Here is an 11,037-nt window from a genome sequence, read left to right on the forward strand (position 1 = left end):
TGGTAGCTTTGTCACTGAATATAGATACATGCCTTTAATATATGACCCAGATGTCAATTATGTGCAGCTGACATTTCCAGCAAATGAGAGCAGTTTATACCATTTTATGCCCTCTCAATCTCTTCCTTACATTTTAATTTTGAGTGACGGCATTGGTGGATGTGACGGCTTCCCCCAGTGTTCACAGGGCCCCTTACCGCAAAGGGGTTTCAGCCCCTTTAAGCCCTGTGTATAATGTGGTCCTGAGCCTTAGGCGTGAACTAAACAAGCAGCTGTTTGGGCTCTCCACAAAGGCAAGGAGCCCCAGGTGATCATCTGTGGAAACTATGAAGGCTGATAGTTATCGTCCACGCCCTGAGGAGGAGGATTGAATGATCGAACTGTTATACCAAGATCCAGATACACTTAATTAATTGAAGAAGAAGGTTTGATTTATTTCAAGTAGTACAGACAGTGGAATACTACAAAAATGTTTTCACAAAACAGATATATCAAGCCCATTTCATATTTACATTGATTCCCAAATTTTTCTGAAGCCACATTATAGAAAATGAGGTTAGGTTTACTTTAGGGTCATACTAGAGGATTTTGATAAACCCTCAATTAATAATATGTTCCAGCATAGAATACGTTCAGACCAATAATGGGAGAAGATGATTTGTACAGCTTTTAACCCTAAACCAATCGTTGTTTTTCTCTATTTGGTGTATAAAAACATTTTTCTTTATCATGACCTGAACATGCATCCAACAGCTGTCTGTTTTTATTTGTTCTGCTTCTGTCGTCTTGTCTGACCCATAACGCAAATTCCCTAAAATGGAGCTTTGAGTGGTTAAACACAGGTAATAACTCTTTTTTTCGCCCCCTTTTCTTTCAGATGAAAACTATTACCAAACAACACTGTGTACATTCTGTTGTTTTTTAGCTCCGGGGCTTAATACGTTAATCATTTCTTGTCATTTCGCTGCCAGGAACTTTAATGGAATTCCTGTATAATTGCAAAAATGCTAATGGAAATCAGAGCTTTTGAATGTAAAACTGCAGAAAACAAATTGTATGAGGGCGGATGAATCACCAATAATAATCGTACAGCCAGTATAAATGATGACATTAAAAAGGAATTGTATAATAATGTGTTTCTAAACAAGGCGATTTTGTTCTGCATAAGGCAGTAAATCACAGACATCAAGAGTTCAGTGAAAAACACAAAAATCTGAAGAGACATGAAGATTCAGCGCTTGGCATGAAGAAAAAGAAGCGATGCAAGGGGTTCCGATTTGCCACGCATAAGAAGTCTCAATCTTTACATAGTGGGATAGTAAGGGGGAAATAGGGACTGTTTCAATTACAGTATACATGGAAAGGGCATCTCTGCAGCAGGATTGATATGTCATTCTAACAATGTCCAATTAAAAAGGAAGAATGCTTCCATTATTCTTTTATTAGAATACTGTGCCTGAAACTGCACTGACAGACAAGCACCTCCTGGTTAAAGGTGAGGGTCCATCAGGCGTGAAATGAGAACAGCATACATAAAATAATTCATATTTCCCCATAGCCACCATAATTTAGTCGTGCAATTATACTGGGTGTTTGAATGTCTCAGCATGTGTGTGTGTGTGTGTGTTGTGGTGTAATGGCATTAAACCTTACAAAAAAAGTTTGTCTTTAGTTTGTATTGGCCATCTTAAAAGCATGGCAAGACCAATTTGACGTAAAATTTCTGTGATGTAAAATGTGTTTATTTTTGCTTTAGATGAATTTTTGGATTCTAAAACATTTTATACAGAAATTAAATGCAAAGGTCAGATGAAACAGCCATGTTTAGGTAAGATTTAAATCATAATTCTAATTCCAGATCTTATCGGATGGATAAAAAAATAAAGTAACGTTCAAATTTGAGTATTTCTTTAATTTTTAAACATACTTATTGCACTTGTTCTCTGCTGTGTTTAAAATATTTTAAGTGTAGTTCAACAACTTTCAAAAAGTTCAATAACTCAAATTATAAACAATTTTTTGATAAGCTTCAATCAATAAATTCTGATAATAAAACTGTTTTCTTGCTTATTTTATAAGTTAAAACTAGTGCTTAACCTAAAACCTAAAAGAAATCTTATTTCAGGTGCAATAGAGAAATTATATTGATATAAATATTATATAATTTGTAAAAAATAAATGGACAATGTCAAACATAATGATTAGAACATATGAACAAAAACACAAAAAAATGACTTTCCCTTTTTAAAAATTTGACAGAAAAAAAAGAATAAAAATGATGTGGAACCATGTCATTAAATATGGAAAGACATAATTGATCCCCTCAAATTCATAAAAACAAGTTCTTGCTATTTTATGACAGAAAAGTGTAAGGCACATTTATAAAATAAAATAAGCTTGTTTTGGAATTCCTCATCCACAGATACCAGCCTTGCCAATTCTGTAGGAATGCGAATGCCTAAACCAGGCATGTCCAAAGTCCGGCCCGTGGGCTAAATGCAGCCTGCATTCAAATACCAATCGGCTCCTTTTATGAGATCAATAATATGTGGTTCCCAGTATTTTCTAAAAGCTGTATAACTTCTTGATTTTAGTTTGCTAAATTCAATTTTAAGAATATGGCACATATTTTATACACAATACAGCATATTTTTTCTGTGTAATGTGAAACAATTGTGTCTGCCTAATATGCCAAGAGACTGGGGCTGTTTTCAGGGAGTTCAACATCAAAAACGGACTGACAGACAAGATACGGCAACTATGACAAGCTAACTGGGAAAGAATGGTGTGAAAATTGACAGTGATTTGGGAAAGAAAAAAAACTGATTTGGATGTAATTGAGAAGAAATAAAAAGTGTTCCATTGCAATTAAATGTTCATTAAGTAGTTCATTTGCATCTATTGGTATTAAGATCGTTCAAAGAATGTCAGGCTGAATGGTTGACGCCTACACTTTCCAATTGCCTAAACTGCAATCCCTATTTAGTAAACTTTAGAGCTTTTTGGAATAAAGTATGACTTTGACAGATATTTTTGCTGCTCTCAAAGTGATAATTATAATTTTAAGCCATAAAAAAAATCTGGACAAACTGACAATGGATTTGCTTGACTCCTGGCCATGTAACTGGCATGACATGAAAGTAATTGTTATGCAAAGAGATATGGCCTGAGGAGGATATACTGTGACCCAGTTCACTATTTGCAGGAGGCAAAAAAGCTCGTCCTATCCCCCCCTGCTGTGCATCCGGAGTACAGTAAAAATGAATACGTTAAAGCCAGTGACATTTGACCTGACACATAAATCAGAGGCAATAAATATAAGTCGAATGCAGTTAGATAAAGCTTTCTGTTGGTTCCCCAGCGACATGAAGCTAAACTGCTTAGCAGTTCAGTAATATGTAGACACTGATTTAAACTATGCTCTCCCACTCTCCGGCAACTCTGGACCTCATTATCTCATGTAAGCAGCAGCCTGAGGATAAACTACATCAGAAAACTCACACCTGTCTGTCATGCTTCACTATTCAAACCCACTTACTATGATTATTCTGATTTTTTTTTTCCTGCTGGAGCTTCCCCTCCCTTTTCTGAAGAGCATAATTGTCTTGACATGCTCATCACAAACAGAATGAAATGTTGATTCCACCTTAATTATCCTCCCCAGGGGTCATCACTGTGACTTGTGCAGAGTAAATAAAGAAGGGCTGCATTCACACAGATGTGTTTCACAATGTTAGTTACCCGGTTGCACCTCTTTAAGTCAGCCTCAAATTAATGCCCCGCTCTCTATAATTAAACAAGCCACCTTGACACATTTCAGCAATTAACTTTTAAATGCTTGGATCTCCGTGAATCAAAATCTCACGGTGACATTTATAAGCTGGTCTCTGTGGCAGGGGCAAAAGGTCGTCCATATCAAATGAAATTTGAAACAAATCATGAGAGATAATTGAGACGGTTGCAGGGGCCAATCACATCTGGTGGCCAAATATGTTGTCTGAGCAGATTGTGATTGGCTGCTTGGAACCTGCGCATAAGAGGGAATGTTTTGGCACTTTTAGGAATAACAACTACTGATTTTTTTTAATATTCCAAATACTTTTTTTGTGTGGAAATTCCTAATAAACCAAATAACCAAATTATATGTCCAGTTGGTTCCAGATGTGGACACCTACACACTTTACTGCCAGTTTTGTTAGAAACAGATGTTTCCAATTTTTAGCATCTGATTTAGTCTAAAAAGACGAGTTTTAATTCCAAACTAGTTGAATAGTAGGTTTTAAGCATCATTCATCACTTATTTGCATGTTCTTTGCCAGATGATTAGTCAAAAAAATGAAGAAAAAAAAATAAAGGCAACATTTTTAAGAATTAAGGTGTTTTGAAAAATAATGGACATAATGCTTTGAAAAGATTCAGTCTTGATTAATAAGTTTCATCGCAAAAGTCCATGTACAGAACCCTTACAAGTCTTTTAGAGGCTACAAAACCGGAACTTTTCTCACTTATGTGAATAACAGACTCCAAAGGTCAATCAAACTTTAAAAAGCATTCAGATATTTTCTTATAAAAAGGTGCAAAGATATCTTTGATGACTTGAACTTTTGAAAGAGCAAATTGAGAGGTCTGTAAAAAATTCCATCATTCATTTAGCACAACTCAAAGCAGTGTTTGAAGAAGAAAATGCATGTTTTTCCTGTTTCCAAACATAAAACATATGCTACATCACAAAGGGGATAATAATACACTGAGCACAGGCTGATGAAGAGCTGCAGTACTGTATTATGTAAAAGGAATATAAAAAAAGAAAACATTAACCAATTTTACAAAGTTTTGGATAACATTTGTTATTCACACAAATTATTACTTTTTTTTAACCTGTATTTTTATATTCATATTTTATATCTAGTTAGTCCTGAGCAGGGTCAAACAACCCAACCAGTGCCTTCTTACTTATCACCACACCATTGTGAAGCAGAATTCACCAAGCGTTGGATTGTTCACCCACTAATAGGGAACGTGAGCTGGGTTCTGACCGTCGTGAGACAGGTTAGTTTTACCCTACTGATTATGTGTTGTTGCAATGGTAATCCTTAAGCCCCCCACACTTACCCATAGTGATGCTAGTGTCAGCAGCTGTGATAGATTCATGGATTTTTTCACCAGTAAAACATCTTCCATAAGATCTAACTTCCTGCCCATTACTACTACTCCCACCTCATCTGCAAATCCGACAGTACCAACAGCTCCAAGGACCCCTTCTGAATTCACACCCACTACACAGAAAGAGGTTGAGGCCATCTTAAGGGTTGTGAAATCCTCAACCTGCTCACTTGACCCCCTCCAAACAGCCCTGATCAAAGACAACATTTCAAGTATCAGTCCAACTATCACAACTATAATTAACCAATAATTACAAACTGGTCATGTTCCCCTTGCTCTCAAAACTGCCATTATTAGACCACACTTAAAAAAAACCTCCACTGGATCTCGTTACTTTGGCAAACTATACACCCATTTCCAACCTACCGTTCCTGTCCAAGGTTCTTGAAAAGTTGTTGCTGCTCAACTCCACCATCATCTCTCAACGCACAGTTTATATGAAAAATTTCAGTCTGGTTTGCGGTCAGCTCACAGTACAGAGACAGCCCTGGTCCGAGTCATGAATGACCTACTCATAGCTGCAGACCAGGGCTCCCCGTCTCTACTCTTCCTTCTGGACCTATCAGCTGCATTTGATACCATGGATTACGGCATTCTCCTTAACCGTCTTCATACTACTGTTGGACTCTCTGGGTACATTTTGAACTGGTTTATATCATATCTCACAAATAGGACAGAAGATGTGGCTCTAGGGACTGCTAAATCTCACACACACACATAGTCACCTGCGGAGTGCCTCAAGGCTCTGTTCTTGGACCTTCACTTTTTACCATCTACATATCTCCACTCGGACAAATCATCCGTAAACACAACATTTCATTCAACTGTTAGGCTAATGACACACAGTTATATGTAAAAATGGATTCCACTCCCACCCTAACTTCTTCTGCCCTCCAGGCATGTCTCGAGGAGATAGAGGCGTGGATGGCTGAAAACTCTCACCAATTCAACAGCAACAAGACTGAAGCCATATCATTCGGGACACCTCACCAGATCAAAACATCCTCCATCAAAAGCATTCTGGTTTCTGGTCACAACATTCTGCTCTCTTCACCTGTGATAAATCTTGGTGTCAAAATCGACTTTAATCTAACTAACATTTGATCATCGTCACCCCTCAAAGTGTCTTTTTTCCATCTCAAAAATATTGCAAAGCTCCGACCCTCACTCACCCAGTCTGATGCAGAAAAACTGATCCATGCCTTTATCTCCTCCAGACTTGATTACTGCAATGCTCTCCTTGTTGGGATTCCTGGCAGGAGCTTGGAAAAGCTTCAGCACATCCAAAACTGCACTGCTTGGGTCCTGACAAGGAGACGCAAATTTGACCACATCACTCCTGTTCTTCAGTCACTTCACTGGTTACCTATTCCTTCCAGAATTCACTACAAACTTTGTCTCCTCACCTACCAATGCTTCCATGGAACTGCCCCTGCCTACCTTAGTGAGCTCCTTTCCCCGCATGCCACTTCACGACTCCTCCGCTCAAATTTTACTCATTACCTTCATCAACCAAGGACCAGGCTAACCACAATGGGAGACAGAGCCTTTCAGGCTGCTGCCCCTCGACTCTGGAACAGTCTTCTGGAATCTCTCAGAGCTCCCCATAGCTTTGACACTTTTAAAAAAGGCTTAAAGACTTTCCTTTTTAATAATGCTTTTTAGTACTTTTGTTGTTGTTGTTTTTGTCTTACTTTGCTCTTATTTTTAAACCATTGTTATTGCTGCTTTCATTGTAGCGCTTTGAGATATTTACCCAAAATGTAAAGCACATTCTAAATAAAATTTATTATTATTATTATTACACCCATGCAGCCCCTGTTTCAATGCAAGATTTTCTTCAATAATAAATATAAAATAGAAACTTTTAAAATGATCCAGTTGTCATAAAAAATATGTCAATTAATTAAAAAATATACAGAAAAACAATGAAAAAATTAGAGTAAAAAATCTGTAAAAAATCATTACTCAAAGTTTTTGATGCTGGAATTAACAAGGGAAGACACATCAGTAGTATATTGGTGCAGTCTCCATCATCCTATTTCTTGAGCTGGTTTTATTCATTACTAATCCCTTACTTACTGCCACCTAAAAGACTTTGACCTTTTTATTAACTGTGTTGGATGTGTTTCTTTCGTTTTTTTTTAAAGGAAGTGAGGAATTAATGGTGATACATATGAAGCAGGGAAACAAACCAACCTGCCGACTGATGCTTCTTCCAAAGGGAAAACACAGAGCAGGGGGCAAATATGGCCCCAAGACAGAGGGGCTGTCACAGTGCAGCCCATGCCAGGCTGATTTCACGCCTGATGTCCCTCAGAGAGGAGAAAGATCTGCCATTCTTGTTACCTGCAGGTCCACCTTCCGCCAACAGGGGTCACTCTGTGTTCGGTAAAAGTGGAATCAAATGAGGGGAAACTGACGACAAAAAGGGTAATCAGGATGCAGCATGAATGATACACTTTTGTTGGTCGGGAGGGAAATGACACAGGAGATGAATGTGGACTTTAAAAAGTGCAGATTGATCCAGTCAAATGAACTAAACAAGCTGCTGGAGAGGTACTAGAACTATGAAAATGCCGATGAAGGCAGGAGGAGAGGAAACATGACGGGAGATGAAGAAAAGCAGGGCTGAAAAACGGAAATGATGCAGAGCCTCCAGTGGCCTCGGTATCATTTGGCACTAATCCATCTTAGAGTTTTTTCTTCATCAAAACCGTTCATTGAAGTTCCCAAAAACAGAGCTTCGGTGGCAGCAACGATAACACGCCTGCGGGGAGTTAAAAGGATAAATAAGTCTTTTTACTATGCTTGGTGGATGCAATAGCTCTGCCCATTGATCACTAATTCACATTATACTTCTATCCACCAGTTTGCTGCCCCTTCTGTCTCTTTTCTTCCCTTAAAAATTCTCTTTTTTTCGCTGGTTTCCTGCATCCATTTATTTAGTTCTCCATTGTGTCCCCATTGAGCCTCTCATCCCAATTTGAGCTGAAACATTAAAGATAATTAGGCAGGGATCTTCCTTTATACTCTTGTAAGTTTTAGAGGCGGAGCTAAGTCTGTTCTCTCAATGTCGGTTAACCCAAATTTTAAGTGAGAGTTCAGTGTTTACCACCAAGACTGCTGGCTGGAAATGAGTGAGTGTTGAGCAAGAATAAATAAAAATACACTTATTTTATGATTCTAGAGCCCTGAAACAATTTTTTTTATTATTTAAAGACCCACTTCTATGAAAATTGTTTTTTTAGCCCTTGTAGAATTTTTCTCATGGAGGACATATGTTAAGAAAATTAAGCTTATTTTCTGAGTATTTCTGGGTTTTTCTTTATTTAAATCGATTCTAATCAGGAGCAGACAGAAAAATGCCATTTCAAATAGCTGTGAGTCCTAATGAAGACCTACAACTGGCAGGGTCCACAGGCTCCTTGCTCCATTCCAATCTGATCCACTTGTAGACTTAATTTTTCGGCTGGTTTGCTCCAATGTTGCTCACCAATTTTGTTGTACAGCTAATGTTAGGTTGGGGTTTTGAGAGGCTGTAAGCTAGAGGGAGAGATGGGAAATGGGAGCAGGCTTACTCCGTACCAACGGCCCCTATACCCACAACTCTGACAGAAATTTCTAATGAACTCCTGCAGAAACTATGTCCTGGAAAACAACACGTTTCTTTTAAAAAATTTTGTCTAAAAATGGCATGAACAAAATTAGGAGATGACTCATAAGATTGTATTGTCACTTTAAAGTAAGGATTTTTTTTTAATTGAAAGAATGATGGGTTGAGGCTTTAAAGAAGGTTTTAATCTCCCAGTTGCTTTTCCCACCTAGTAATGAATGAAACCAAAGTTCTTTGCTGACAAAAGAATAAATACCGTAAATAAAATAAAATCCCAAAAAGAAAAAAATACTTATAAAGTGAAAACACAAAAACCAGTCAAAAACCTGGTTCTCCAGTCATTGAATTGTTAAATCAAGCAAGCCCTTTGACAAAAGTGTGCAGTGAGGATGTCAGCACAAAGTAAATCTTAAATCTGCTGACATTTAGCATATATGAGTGGTATGAAGGGTTTTGATTTAAGGAAAGTGACTGAGGTGTGGGTCAGCCTGTCTTAAATCAGCTCTCAGATTTTATCCTTAATGCATCAATTGACTAGTTGTATGTTGCTTTTTTAGAATATATTTTTGCTTATATTTGCATTTTAACATACATTTCTTCACTGATTAGGGGACTTAAGAGTGTGCCTCAACCCACGGGGGACTTTTATGGAATCATCTGTTTTTACTGCATTGAGAGCCTGAAGGATCCAGCTGTTCAGCAATTCTGTTTAGCTTTAAGGCAGACATTCTCTGAATCTTGTAATTGTGTAATGAGAAGCAGAGTGGGTTAATCCCGACTACATTACAATTTTTGTTGTTCTTAAAGGATCAAATTCTGATGCAGAATGATCAGACTGACGTACTTCCTCCCTTTCAGCCCCAGCTGTGTGTTTTGGTGTTTTGTTACAGGCTTTTCATTCTGTTGTGTCATGACTGGTGTTAATTCAGTCAAATTACAATATGCATTTTATACTTGTTGTTGAAGTCTTCCAAAATTTTCACGTTGTTACGAAAAAAATGAAAAATATTTGCAGGTAAAACTATTTGAAGTGACCCACTCTGATGAAAGTCCTTTTTCTGAATATTAGGCTGCTTTATTCAAATCCCAAAGTCGGAGCAGACGTAAAAAAGCCATTTGAAAAATGGCTGAAATAACAATAGACAAAAGATCAAAAAGATGATCGGAGTGGGCCTTGAAACTGTTTTAAACTTCAACTATTTGAAAGTCTAATTCTGCTACTATGTGTAAATTAATCACAAATTCAAAGTATGTGGTGCAGAATTACTTTTTGTTGTGTTCTGCACCATGTGAGAATTTCTATTAATCAACTTTCTGTAGGTTTAAAAACCTAAAGTATTTTTCTGCATTGATGCTAACAACAGAGGTCCTTTAGCTGTTTCTTTGTTTAGAGCAATACAGGGAGAGTAACAACATTTGATGGCACAATCAGAATTCCAGTCATTGTGTTTATAATGACAAACAAGTTGCTTTGCCTTAAAAATATACCAAGAAATGAAAATACAGAATAATAACAGCTTCTTTTATATATCACTGTGATGTTGGGTGAATTTCTAAATATACAGTCTCTATTGTAAATGGAATTCATATATAAGTCACACTGGAGTACAAGTTGCACTTTTGGAGAAATGAATTTAGCAAAATAAGGGAAAAAACAGACTATAAATGTGTAAAGGCAAATCCTAATAACAGAATAGATAACAACAATAGACTCAATATGCATGCTCCACCATAACACATTGATGCTAATTTTACATTTAATAAACATATCTTGTATGTTTGCGCAACATATTCACAATGATTCAGATAACCATAGAAGAACATGCTATGAATATGCTAAAAAGTCAGCTATGCTCTATGGAAATCCCTACATTAGTTGAATTCTTTGTTCTCTGTGTCGCTTTGGAATAATTCTGCCAAGTCAGCCACAAGCAGCGCTTCTTTTGCGTTGCTGTCAGTAGCAAATACTGATAAACACCTACAGTGCCCTCTAGTGGTTGTTGCCATTTATAAAAAAATAAAATAATGAAAATAAACACATAAGTTGCACGTGAATGTAAGTTGTATCACTGGCCAAAGTATGCAAAAACTGCAACTTCTACCATACTCCGAAAAAAATGATCATTTAATTTACTTGTTATTGAAATGTTCTCCTTTCAACCCAACATAAACAGTTTACAAGGGAACTACCACCTATGAAGGAACACAGGACGTTTCTAGATTTTCCTGCCAAAACATTTCATGCTGTTACAATAGGC

Source organism: Oryzias latipes, chromosome 16 (assembly GCF_053564925.1).
Source record: "Oryzias latipes strain Hd-rR chromosome 16, Olatipes_Hd-rR_3.1".
Lineage (NCBI taxonomy): Eukaryota > Metazoa > Chordata > Actinopteri > Beloniformes > Adrianichthyidae > Oryzias > Oryzias latipes.